The sequence below is a fragment of the Macaca nemestrina genome, chromosome 7, assembly GCF_043159975.1.
Source record: "Macaca nemestrina isolate mMacNem1 chromosome 7, mMacNem.hap1, whole genome shotgun sequence".
Classification (NCBI taxonomy): Eukaryota; Metazoa; Chordata; class Mammalia; order Primates; family Cercopithecidae; genus Macaca; species Macaca nemestrina.
Genome location: NC_092131.1, coordinates 84,636,856 through 84,650,690, shown reverse-complemented (window position 1 = coordinate 84,650,690; position 13,835 = coordinate 84,636,856). Strand labels below are relative to the sequence as shown.

The 13,835-nt window shown below is 44.9% G+C and overlaps 1 protein-coding gene across 1 annotated transcript in view; it reads left to right on the top strand.

Moving 5' to 3' along the window:
• The first annotated feature begins 483 nt into the window (after window positions 1-483).
• Window positions 484-13,835, top strand: part of LOC105499587 (dehydrogenase/reductase SDR family member 2, mitochondrial) — a 51,365-nt gene continuing 38,013 nt past the window's right edge. The window contains exon 1 of the mRNA XM_011772228.2: window positions 484-619. The gene's annotated coding sequence lies outside the window, so the exon portion shown is untranslated. The remainder of the gene's footprint in view (window positions 620-13,835) is intronic.

Sequence of the window (13,835 nt, the reverse complement as noted above, 5' to 3'; positions counted from 1 at the left end):
ATAAACTTATTTCTTATTGGCAAAAATGTGTTGATTGTAATGGTTCCTATTTTATTACTAAAGATGTGTTTGAGCCTAGTTATAATGATTTAAATAATTTGATAATTATTATATTATTATATTATTAATAACATGTAATTAGTCATATTTTGCATTCCAAACCCTTTCTTTGAAAACTCCTATGTTCCCTTCACAAATTGAAGAGTGGAATTGTTTTCTACTCTTCCCCTGCTAGCACGGATAATAAAGACATCTTGCTCCCTCTTATCATAACTACTATTATTTTGACTTCTTTCCACAAGCGGCAAGCAGCTGTACTCTTTTGCTGGTTATGCTTGTTGAGTGGTATGTGCAGCATTCTGCAGAATATTACTCAGACAAGGAGTCCTGCACTTCCCCTAGCTTTCCTCCCAAGGCATGGGTGGGGCCTTTTCAGAAACCCTCCTCCCCCCTTTCTGAATTCTGGGGCTATAAATTCCAGGAATCTTTGAGTTGTTCAGATAGAATCTGCAGTGCCTGAAATCCAGCCTGCTGCTTACTCACATCCTCACACTCAGTTGCAGACTGGCTGACAGAAGGGCTGCCGACCTGCACTCCAGACAGACAGGTGTACAGCAAGGTAAGCCTGGGCCAGCATCACCACTGCCCAGGGCAGGCATGATATGGCTCTGGTTGGGGCTAGTGTGCCTCACTGCCTTGTGTTGGGTCTATAATGACTGGAACCGCACATCTTCACTCCTGTTTACTTTTTATGTTGATGCTTCTTTCTTCCTGGCTCTATGTCTGCAGCTCAGTGTATTTCTTCTTTGATTATCGTTACAAACCTCTTGGGGCTATCAGAGTCCTTTGGACCACCCAAGTCAACCCCTTATTTTACTGTGATATGGATGGAGCAAGAGGGGAACAGACTTGCCCAAGATCACAGAGCTTCTGCTGATATCTCCTTAGTGCTGATGAAAAAGAGTCAAACTGTAAAATATTTGAAGAGATTTATTCTGAGCCAAATGTGAGGACCATGACCCATGACACAGGTCCAGGAGGTCCTGAGAATATATGCCCAAGGTGGTTGGGTTACAGCTTGATTTTATACATCTTAGGAGAACAGAAGCTACAGGCAGAGACACAAGTCAATACATGTAAGGGTTACATTGTTTAGGCCCAGAAAGGCAGGACATCTTGGAGTGGGGGCTTCCAGGTCATAGGTGGATTTAAAGATTTTCTGATTGGCAACTGGTTGAAAGGGTTAAGCTCTGCCCAAAGAGTTGAGGTCAATAGAAAGAAATGTTTGCAGTTAAGATAAGGGGAGTTGTGGAAGCCAAGGTTCTTGTTATGTAGATGAAGCCTCCAGGTAGTAGGCCTGATAGATAATAGATTGTAAATATATTTTATCAGACCCTAAAAGGTGCCAGACTCTTAGTTAAATCTCTCTTGGATCAGGAAAAGTCCTGGAAAGGGAAGGGGATTTTCTATAGGATGTAAATTTTCCTCACGAAAGACAGCTTTGCAAGGCCATTTCAAAAAATGTCAAAGAAATGCATTTTGGTGTAAAATACTTCAGTTTTTTTCAGGACCTGCTATCTGTCATGTGATGCTATACTAGAGTCAGGTTAGAATTTGGTATCTTATTGCTACAAAGTCTGTTTTTTGAGCCATAAGATCTCCATTTTAATGTAATGCTGGTCAGTCATGCCTGAACTCAAAAGGGAGGAGGGTATAATGAGGCATGTCCAACCCCACATTCCCATCATGGCCTGCACTGGTTTTTAAGGTTGACTTTGGAATGCCCTTTGCCAAGTGGAGGAGTGCTTTCAGTTCGTTGGGGAGCTTAGAATTTTATTTTCTGTTTACATTATTCTTTCTTTTCTGATTTTCAATGTTTCTAACTCTTCCATGTTTCTCATTCTTTCTCCTCTAATCTTTGTTTTCTTCCTCCACCCACCCGCCACCCCTTTCCGTTTCCCTTCTCTTCTCTTTGGACCAGTGCTGAAGACCATTCACCTCCAAGATGGGACTGGGTTAAGGGTGTGTCCATTCAGCTTCCCTACCCCCAATTTGGGCATCTGAATTGATCAGCATGGAAAGGGGTATCAGAGTGGGCAGTGCCAAGCTCAGGGACCATTCTAAGCTCCCAGGACCTGTGGTCAATTCTGCTCCAGCTGACCCAGCTGACTGTTTTGGGGAAAGCATGAGTGAGTGGGGAAGGGCGAACTAGAGGCCTTGGAAGCTGCTCACTCTTCCCATCCTCCCAGCCAAAAGAGGGGCTTTACATGGGAAGGGGAAGCAGGGGAGACAGAGGAGGCCTGACTTCATTTCTGCAGGTTGTTTACCTGCAACAGGCCAGACAGAGTTGCCTTTCCTTACAATAGGTCAGCTTTCCTGCAAACCACATTGAGGCAAGTTCAGACAAGCAGGGCTTGGTGAGAACGGTTAGAAGCCAGAAAAGGGACAGCCAGACTTGCTGAGACAGGAACATTTCTCAGAGGTGCTGTTACTCTAGCCTTCCAGCAGGGGGCGTCCTGTCCCGACAAAAGGCGAGTCCTCTTTTTCCTCCTGTCCTCGCAGTCAAGGAGACTGGATTCCCCTCAACCTCAAAAGGGGGTTAATCTATGCTCGCAGCAGAGGGAGAGGAGTTCCCCAGGGGGGCATAACAATGTTCAGAATCTGGTGTCCTGTTTAGAAAGGTAGACCAATCAGGAGCTGAAACCTATTGTCTCCACGAAATGCAAGGCTGTAAATATGACCTTGCAGGAAGGAGAGAGGGCGTGTGAAAGAGAAAGCGAGAGCAACAGCAGGCAGAGTGGAAGCAGTTGGGAGGAAAGAGCGGGGAGGTCTAGGACCTGCAAAGATTGTTTTTGGAAATACAATATCAGAAGAGACATAAATCGGAAACCAAAGCTTCCTTCCCAAAGCAGAGCATTTGGTCGCCTGCATTTTGACACTGAGTACAGACTGATATTTAATAGAAAATTTCTTCACAATTCCTGAGCAGCACCCATTCATTTATAATTTATAGATACAGACCCCTAACTCGAGGGAACTGAGTTATGCAAGGGTTGCTAAGGAACAAGGGGAGATGCAGCAGGTAAGGCAGGGGTTGCTTAGTAACCAGGAGTCCTTTGGTGATGGAGTGGCCAGAGCAGGTCTGGAACTGATGAGGGTCTGTAGGCAGAGTCATCCCATACCAGAGCCTCCTGAAATTTCACATCTGTCGGCCCCTTGGCCCAGAGCTGCCAGAGCCTGCCTCTCTTCACCTTCCTGGCACTGTCCCGTCCCACATGAAAAGCACACTCCCAAGTCCCTGAGTGCCCTGCTAACCCCTTGCTCGAACCACTGCCTCCCTCCCTCTCTCAGCAGGAAGCTGATCAGATTCTTCCATTAGAATAGGGGATGGCAAGCCAATGGGAATCCCACATGGGGGAAGGCAGGAGCCTCTGGGCTAACATGAATGAGGAGCTGGGAAATTAGGGTTTGGGTGAAAGAGGGTCACCTAGAGAAGCAACCCTAGCATTTTCCAGTTCATGGTGAAATATCTTCATACGTGAGTCTCCCATGCCAGATCCTCTCCCTGCCTTCACATCTGCACATAACTAGAGAGGCACACCCTTCCCTTCTGAAGGGCCTCCTGAGGGCACAGGTCTCCACACAGCAGCCTGGCTGGCTGTGGTTGCTTTAATTGGCCCAGCTCCACAGACCTCCCTTCAGAGAGCTTCAATCAGCACCGGCCTGCTGGAGTCATTCAAAACTGCAGTCTGCTTTCTCAGACATGAGCCCTCCATTCTCTGTATTCCAGACACATAGGCATCCCTGCTCTCTCCCAAACACCCTGGACATCCACACCCTCCATTCCTCCTCTCAGCCTGTTCCCCTTAACAGGAGGATCTATTCTGTTGTGTCAAAATCCTCAGTCTTCCAGGTCCTATACCTGCAACTTTCCCAGCCTGATTATCTCACCAACCTTATTGAGCACTCGTGTGTTCCAAGCCCTGGGCCCCATGAGGGAGGAGTGGAGCATTCAAGGAACTCATGTGACACTCATTACTGATCCTCTGCTTCCTGGCTAGGATACTCCATGGAAACCCTCTGTGAACTGAATGTTTAAAATCAGAAAGTTTTGCTTATTTAAAGCAAAGCCCTTTGCATAGAACATCTTTGAGAAAGTATCTGAGATGCTGGCAGATTTTCTTCTGAGAAGGGAATTGGAGGATTTAGTTTTTGAATTAGTTTTAACCTGCTTGAATTTTAAAATTTACCATGAGCAGGTAATCTTTACTTTTAAACTTTTAAATTGTGAATTATAACACATACATAAAAAGCATACACATACATAGGCGATATTATATATCTTCCTGGATGTCACGTAGGCATCATTTGCTTATCAAATACAACATTGTCAGCACCCTAGAAGCTCTTTAATTTGCCCCTTCTTCTTTTTTTTTTTTTTTTTTTTAGACGGAGTCTCCCTCTGTCTCCCAGCATGGAGTGCAGTGGCTTAATCTTGCCTCACTGCAACCTCCAACTCCTGGGTTCAAGCAATTCTCCTGCCTCTGCCTCAGTCTCCCAAGTAGCTGGGACTATAGGCACATGCCACCACACCTGGCTCATTTTTGTATTTTTCATAGAGATGAGGTTTCACCATGTTGGCTAGACTGGTCTCCATCTCCTGACCTCAAGTAATCCACCTGCCTCGGCCTCCAAAGTGCTGGGAATATAGGCATGAACCACCGTGCCTAGCCTATTTGCCCCTTCTTAGTCATAACTGCCTCCCCACAGCTTTACCCAAGAAATACCCACTCTCCTGACTTTTGTGGTGATCACTGCCCTGCATTTCTCTATTTTTGTCACCTGTTTGCCTTCTTAAGCAACATAGATTTGTTTTACCTGTTGCTGCAACTTGTAGATTCACATAACATGTATCCTTTTGTGTCTGACTTCTTTACTCAAAAATATGTATATATATTTTATTTTATTTTTATTTTTTACTTTTTTATTTTTATTATACTTTAAGTTCTAGGGTACATGTGCACGACGTGCAGGTTTGTTACATATGTATACATGTGCCATGTTGGTGTACTGCACCCATCAACTCGTCAGCACCCATCAACTCGTCATTTACATCAGTTATAACTCTCAATGCCATCCCTCCCCCCTCCCCATAATAGGCTCCAGTATGTGATGTTCCCCTTCCCAAGTCCAAGTGATCTCATTGTTCAATTCCCACCTATGAGTGAGAACATGCAGTGTTTGGTTTTCTGTTCTTTTGAAAGTTTGCTGAGAATGATGGTTTCTAACTACACCCACGTCCCTACAAAGGACACGAACTCATCCTTTTTCATAGCTGCATAGTATTCCATGGTGTATATGTGCCACGATTTGCATTTCTCTGATGGCCAGTGAGGGCAAGCATTTTTTCATGTGTCCGTTGGCTGTATGAATGTCTTCTTTTGAGAAATGTCTGTTCATATCCTTTGCCTACTTTTTCATGGGGTTTTTTGTTTTTTTCTTGTAAATTTGTTTGAGTTCTTTGTAGGGTCTAGATATTAGCCCTTTGTCAGATGAGTAGATTGCAAAAATTTTCTCCCATTCTGTAGGTTGCCTGTTCACTCTGATGGTAGTTTCTCTTGCTGTGCAGAAGCTCTGCAGTGTAATTAGATCCCATTTGTCAATTTTAGCTTTTGTTGCCGTTGCTTTTGGTGTTTTAGACATGAAATCCTTACCCATGCCTATGTCCTGAATGGTATTACCTAGGTTTTCTTCTAGGGTTTTTATGGTATTAGGTCTAACATTCAAGTCTCTAATCCATCTTGAATTAATTTTTGTATAAGGAGTAAGGAAAGGATCCAGTTTCAGCTTTCTACTTATGGCTAGCCAATTTTCCCAGCACCATTTATTAAATAGGGAATCCTTTCCCTATTTCTTGGTTTTCTCAGGTTTGTCAAAGATCAGATGGCTGTAGATGCATGGTATTATTTCTGAGGGTTCTATTCTGTTCCATTGGTCTATCTCTCTGTTTTGGTATCATTACCATGCTGTTTTGGTTACTGTAGCCTTGTAGTATAGTTTGAAGTCAGGTAGCGTGATGCCTCCAGCTTTGTTCTTTTGACTTAGGATTGTCTTGGCAGTGCAGGCTCTTTTTTGGTTCCATATGAACTTTAAAGCAGTTTTTTCCAATTCTGTGAAGAAAGTAATTGGTAACTTGATGGGGATGGCATTGAATCTGTAATTTACCTTGGGCAGTATGACCATTTTCACGATATTGATTCTTCTTAGCCATGAGCGTGGTATGTTCTTCCATTTGTTTGTGTCCTCTTTTATTTCACTGAGCAGTGGTTTGTAGTTCTCCCTGAAGAGGTCCTTTACATCCCTTGTGAGTTGTATTTCTAGGTATTTTGTTCTCTTTGAAGCAATCGTGAATGGAAGTTCATTCATGATTTGGCTCTCTGTTTGTCTGTTACTGGTGTATAAGAATGCTTGTGATTTTTGCACATTAATTTTGTATCCTGAGACTTTGCTGAAGTTGCTTATCAGCTTAAGGAGATTTTGGGCCGAGATAATGGGGTTTTCTAAGTATACAATCATGTCATCTGCAAACAGGGACAATTTGATTTCTTCTTTTCCTAATTGAATACCGTTTATTTCTTTCTCTTGCCTGATTGCCCTAGCCAGAACTTCCAACAATATGTTGAATAGGAGTGGTGAGAGAGGTCACCCCTGTCTTGTGCCAGTTTTCAAAGGGAATGCTTCCAGTTTTTGCCCATTCAGTATGATATTGGCTGTGGGTTTGTCATAAATAGCTCTTATGATTTTGAGATACATTCCATCAATACCGAATTTATTGAGAGATTTTAGCATGAAGGGCTGTTGAATTTTGTCAAAGGCCTTTTCTGCATCTATTGAAATAATCATGTGGTGTTTGTCTTTGGTTCTGTTTACATGCTGCATTATGTTTATTGATTTGTGTAAGTTGAACCAGCCTTGCATCCCAGGGATGAAGCCCACTTGATCATGGTGGATAAGTTTTTTGATGTGCTGTTAGATTCGGTTTGCTAGTATTTTATTGAGTATTTTTGCATCGATGTTCATCAGGGATATTGGTCTAAAATTCTCTTTTTTTGTTGTATCTCTGCCAGGCTTTGGTATCAGGATGATGTTGGCCTGATAAAGTGAGTTAGGGAGGATTCTCTCTTTTTCTATTGATTGGAATAGTTTCAGAAGGAATGGTACCAGCTCCTCCTTGTACCTCTGGTAGAATTCGGCTGTGAATCCATCTGGTCCTGGACTTTTTTTGGTTGGTAGGCTATTCATTATTGCCTCAATTTCAGAGCCTGCTATTGGTCTATTCAGGGATTCAACTTCTTCCTGGTTTAGTCTTGGGAGAGTGTAAGTGTCCAGGAAATTATCCATTTCTTCTAGATTTTCTAGTTTATTTGTGTAGAGGTGTTTATAGTATTCTCTGATGGTAGTTTGTATTTTTGTGGGGTCAGTGGTGATATCGCCTTTATCATTTTTTATTGTGTCTATTTGATTCTTCTCTCTTTTCTTCTTTATTAGTCTTGCTAGTGGTCAATCAATTTTGTTGATCTTTTCAAAAAACCAGCTCCTGGATTCATTGATTTTTTGGAGGGTTTTTTGTGTCTCTATCTCCTTCAGTTCTGCTCTGATCTTAGTTATTTCTTGCCTTCTGCTAGCTTTTGAATGTGTTTGCTCTTGCTTCTCTAGTTCTTTTAGTTGTGATGTTCATTTTAGATCTTTCCAGCTTTCTCTTGTGGGCATTTAGTGCTATAAATTTCCCTCTACATGCTGCTTTAAATGTGTCCCAGAGATTCTGGTATATTGTATATTTGTTCTCATTGGTTTCAAAGAACATCTTTATTTCTGCCTTCATTTCGTTATGTGCCCAGTAGTCATTCAGGAACAGGTTGTTCAGTTTCCTTGTAGTTGAGCGGTTTTGATTGAGTTTCTTAGTCCTGAGTTCTAGTTTGATTGCACTGTGGTCTGAGAGACAGTTGGTTATAATTTCTGTTCTTTTACATTTGCTGAGGAGTGTTTTACTTCCAACTATGTGATCAATTTTGGAATAAGTGCAATGTGGTGCTGGGAAGAATGTATATTCTCTTGATTTGGGGTTGAGATTTCTGTAGATGTCTATTAGGTCCGCTTGGTGCAGAGTTGAGTTCAATTCCTGGATATCCTTGTTAACTTTCTGTCTCATTGATCTGTCTAATGTTGACAGTGGAGTGTTGAAGTCTCCCATTATTATTGTATGGGAGTCTAAGTCTCTTTGTAAGTCTCTAAGGGCTTGCTTTACGAATATGGGTGCTCCTGTATTGGGTGCATATGTATTTACGATAGTTAGCTCTTCCTGTTGAATTGATCCCTTTACCATTATGTGATGGCCTTCTTTGTCTCTTTTGATCTTTGATGGTTTAAAGTCTGTTTTTTTTTTTTTTTGAGATGGAGTCTTGCTCTGTTGCCTGGGCTGGAGTGCACTGGTGTGATCTCAGCTCACTGCAAGCTCCGCCTCCCGGGTTCATGCCATTCTCCTGCCTCAGCCTCCCGAGTAGCTGGGACCACAGGCGCCGCCACCTCACCCGGCTAGTTTTTTTTTTTTTTTTGTATTTTTTAGTAGAGATGGGGTTTCACCGTATTAGCCAGGATGGTCTCGATCTCCTGACCTCATGATCCGCCCGTCTCGGCCTCCCAAAGTGCTGGGATTACAGGCTTGAGCCACTGCGCCTGGCCTAAAGTCTGTTTTATCAGAGACTAGGATTGCAACCCCTGCTTTTTTTGCTCTCCATTTGCTTGGTAGATCTTCTTCCATCCCTTTATTTTGAGCCTATGTGTGTCTCTGCATGTGAGATGGGTCTCCTGAATACAGCAAACTGATGGGTCTTGACTCTGTATCCAGTTTGCCAGTCTGTATCTTTTAATTGGACCATTTAGTCCATTTACATTTAAGGTTAATATTGTTATGTGTGAACTTGATCCTGTCATTGTGATATTAGCTGGTTATTTTGCTCATTAGTTGATGCAGTTTCTTCCTAGCATCAGTGGTCTTTACCTTTTGGCATGTTTTTGCAATGGCTCATACTGGTTGTTCCTTTCCATGTTTAGTGCTTCCTTCAGGGTCTCTTGTAGGGCAGGCCTGGTGGTGACAAAATCTCTAAGCATTTGCTTGTCTGTAAAGGATTTTATTTCTCCTTCACTTATGAAACTTAGTTTGGTTGGATATGAAATTCTGGGTTGAAAATTCTTTTCTTTAAGAATGTTGAATATTGGCCCCCACTCTCTTCTGACTTGGAGAATTTCTGTGGAGAGATTTGCTGTTAGTCTGATAGGCTTCCCTTTGTGTGTAACCCAACCTTTCTCTTTGGCTGCCCTTAACATTTTTTCCTTCATTTCAACTTTGGTGAATCTGACAATTATGTGTCTTGGAGTTGCTCTTCTCGAGGAGTATCTTTGTGGTGTTCTCTGTATTTCCTGGATTTGAATGTTGGCCTGCCTTACTAGGTTGGGGAAGTTCTCCTGGATGATATCCTGCCGAGTGTTTTCCAGCTTGGTTCCATTTCCCCCCTCACTTTCAGGCAATCTGACGCAGATTTAGTCTTTTCACATAATCCATATTTCTTGGAGGCTTTGTTTGTTTCTTTTTCCTCTTTTTTCTCTAGACTTCTCTTCTCGCTCTTTTCATTTGTTTGATCTTCAATCATTGATACTCTTTCTTCCAGTTGATCGTGTTGATTACTGAAGTTTGTGCATTTGTCACGTATTTCTCGTGTCATGGTTTTTATCTCTATCAGTTCGTTTATGGCCTTCTCTGCATTGATTATTCTAGTTATCCATTCTTCCATTCTTTTTTCAAGATTTTTTACTTTCTTTGCTCTGGTTACATTGTTCCTCCTTAGCTCTGAGAAGTTTGATCAACTGAAACCTTCTTTCTCGGCTCATCAAAGTCATTCTCTGTCCAGCTTTGATCCGTTGCTGGCGATGAGGTGTGTTCCTTTGGAGGGGGAGATGTGCTCTGATTTTTTGAATTTCCAGCTTTTCTGCCCTGCTTTTTTCCCATCTTTGTGGTTTTATCTGCCGTTGGTCTTTGATGACGGTGACGAACTGATGGGGTTTTGGTGTGGGTGTCCTTTCTGTTTGTCAGTTTTCCTTCTAACAGTCAGGACCCTCAGCTGTAGGTCTGTTGCAGATTGCTTGAGGTCCACTCCAGACCTTGTTTGTCTGGGTATCAGCAACAGGGACTGCAGAAGACAGAATATTGCTGAACAGCGAGTGTTGCTGTCTGATTCTTGCTCTGGAAGCTTTGTCTCAGGGGTGTACCCCACTGAGCGAGGTATGAGGTGTTGGTCTGCACCTACTGGGGGATGTCTCCCACTTAGGCTACTCAGGGGTCAGGGACCCACTTGAGCAGGCAGTCTGTCCATTCTCAGATCTCAAACTCCATGCTGGGAGATCCACTGCTTTCTTCAAAGCTGCCAGACAGGATCCTTTACCTCTGCTGAGGTTTCTGCTGCTTTTTGTTTAGCTATGCCCTGTCCCCAGAGGTGGAGTCTACAGAGACAGGCAGGCCCCCTTGAGCTGCGGTGGGCTCCACCCAGTTCGAGCTTCCTGGCAGCTTTGTTTACCTACTTAAGCCTCAGCAATGGCGGGCACCCCTCCCCCAGCCTCACTGCCACCTTGCAGTTAGATCTCAGACTGCTGTGCTAGCAAGGAGGGAGGCTCTGTGGGCATGGAACCCTCCCATCCAGGTGTGGCATATAATCTCCTGGTGTGCCGTTTGCTAAGACCCTTGGTAAAGTGCAGTATTAGGGAGGGAGTTACCCGATTTTCCAGGTGTTGTGTGTCTCAGTTTCCCTTGGCTAGGAAAAGGGATTCCCTTTCCCCTTGTACTTCCCAGGTGAGGCGATGGCTCGCCCTGCTTCAGCTCTCGCTGGTCAGGCTGTACCAGCTGACCAGCACTGATTGTCCGGCACTCCCCAGTGAGATGAACCCGGTACCTCAGTTGAAAATGCAGAAATCACCCGTCCTCTGTGTTGCTCATGCTGGGAGCTGGAGGCTGGAGCTGCTCTATTCAGCCATCTTGCTCCGGGACCAACAATATATTTTTTTAGATTCCTTTATGTTGTTCAGTGTGACTTCAGTTCATTCATTTTCATTATTGTACAGTATTCCATTATAGAAATGCAACATGATTTGTTTATGCGTTCCACCATTAATAGGCATATAGACTTTGATATGGTTTAGGTATGTGTCCCTGCCCAAATCTCGTGTCGAATTGTAATCTCCATTGTTGGAGGAGGGGGCCTAGTGGAAGGTGATTGGATCATGGGGGTTAGATTTCCCCCTTGCTGTTCTTGTGATAGTCAGTGAGTTCACATGAGATCTGGTTGTTAAAAGCGTGCAGCACCTCCTGCTTTGCTCTGCTCCAGCTGTGTAAGACCTGCCTGCTTCACTTCACCTTCTACCCTAATTGTAAGTTTCCTGAGGCCTTCCAAGCCTTGCTTCCTGTGCAGCCTGTGGAATTGTGAGTCAATTAAACCTTGTTTCTTTATAAATTACCCAGTCTCAGGTAGGGTGTTTTTTTTTTTTTTTTTTTTTTTTTAGCGAGGGTCTTGCCCTGTCTCCCAGGCTGGAGCATGGTGTGCAATCTCAGCTCACTGCAGCCTTGACCTCCTGGGCTCAATCATCCCATCTTAGGCTCCTGAGTAGTTGACTACAGGTGCACACCACCACACTTAGCTAATTTTTGTAGAGACAGGATTTCACCATGTTGCCCAGGCTGGTCTCAAACTCCTGAGCTCAAGGGATATGCCCACCTTGGCCTCTCAGAGTACTGGGATTACAGGTGTGAGCTACCGTGCCTGGCCTCAGGTAGTTCTTTATCGCAGTGTGAAAACAAACTAATACAGACTTGTTTCCAGTTTGGAACATTCTAAGCAGGCTTCTGTGAACGTGTGTGTACAGTGTCTTGGTGCACACATGACCTCCCTTCTGTAGGATGCTAGTTCCCTCTACAGAGTCAGAGATCTATATTTTCAACTTCTCCATATAACGCCAAATCATTTCCTGAAGTGATTATGTGTCCAGAATTGGTGGGTTCTTGGTCTCACTGACTTCAAGAATGAAGCCACGGACCCTTGCGGTGAGTGTTACAGTTCTTAAAGATGGTAGTCCAGAGTCTGTTCCTTTAGATGTCCAGGTGTGTCTGGAGCTTCTTCCTTCTGGTAGGTTCGTGGTCTCTGACAGGAGTGAAGCTGCAGACCTTCATGGTGAGTGTTACAGCTTTTAAAGGTGGTGCGTCTGGAGTTGTTCGTTCCTCCCGGTGGGTGGGTTTGTGGTCTCGCTGGCTTCAGGAGTGAAGCTGCAGACCTTCGTGGTGAGTGTTACAGCTCATAAAGGCAGCATGGATCCAAAGAGTGATCAGCAGCAAGATTTATTGCAAAGAGCAAAAGAACAAAGCTTCCACCAGTGTGGAAGGGGACCCGAGACAGTTGCTGCTGGCTGGCTGGGCAGCCTGCTTTTATTCCCTTATCTGACCCCACCCACATCCTGCTGATTGGTCCATTTTACAGAGAGCTGATTGGTCCGTTTTACAGAGAGCTGATTGGTCCATTTTACAGAAAGCTGACTGGTCCATTTTGTCAGAGTGCTGATTAGTGCATTTACAATCCCTGAGATAGACACAGAGTGCTGACTGGTGCATTTACAATCCTCTAGCTAGACATAAAAGTTCTCCAAGTCTCCACTAGGTTAACTAGATACAGAGTAGTGACTGGTGTATTTACAAACCCTGAACTAGACACAGAGTGCTGGTTGGTGTATTTACAAACCCTGAGCTAGACACAGAGTGCTAGACACAAAAGTTCTCCAAGTCCCCACTAGGTCAACCAGACACAGAGCACTGATTGGTGTATTCACAAACCTTGAGCCAGACGCAGAGTGCTGACTGGTGTATCCACAAACTCTGAGCTAGACACAGAGTGCTGATTGGCACATTCACAACCCCCTAGTTAGACACAAGAGTCCTCCAAGTCCCTACTAGACTCAGGAGCCCAGCTGGCTTCACCTAGTGGATCCTGTGCCAGGGCCACAGGTGGAGCTGCCCACCAGTCCCACACCATGCACCCATACTCCTCAGCCTCTGGGCAGTTGATGAGACCGAGTGCCGTGGAGCAAGGGGCAGGCTGGCACTGCTAGGGGACCCAGTGCACCCACGGCAGCTGCTGGCCCAGCTGCTAAGCCCCTCACTGCCCTGGACCAGCAGTGCCAGCTGGCTGCTCTGAGTGTGGGGCCTGCTGAGCCCGCACCTGCAGGAACTCGCACTGGTCTGTGAGCACTGCATGCAGCCCCAGTTCCTGCCCATGCCTCTCCCTCCACACCTCCCCACAAGCAGAGGGAGCTGGCTCTAGCCTTGGCCAGCCCAGAGAGGGGCTCCCACAGTGCAGTGGTGGGCTAAAGGGTTCCTCAAGTGCTGCCAGAGTGGACACCAAGGCTGAGGAAGCACTGAGAGTGAGGGCTCCTAGTACATTGTTACCTTTCAATTGTACTTACCCTGTATCCAGCAGTGAATGAGAGTTTCTGTTGGTTTTGCTTTTTCAGCTAGAAGTGAAAGGTAACAACGTGCCAGCAGCCGTCACTCACTCTCCACCTCGGTGTTCACTCTGGCCATGTTCAAGGAGCCCTTCAGCCCACTGCTGTGCTGTGGGGTCCCCTCTGGGGCTGGCCAAGGCTGGAGCTGGCTCCTTCTGCTCATGGGGAGGTGTGGAGGGAGAGGTGTGGGCAGGAGCTGGGGCTGCACGTGGCACTCACGGGCCAGTGTGGGTTCCGGGTGG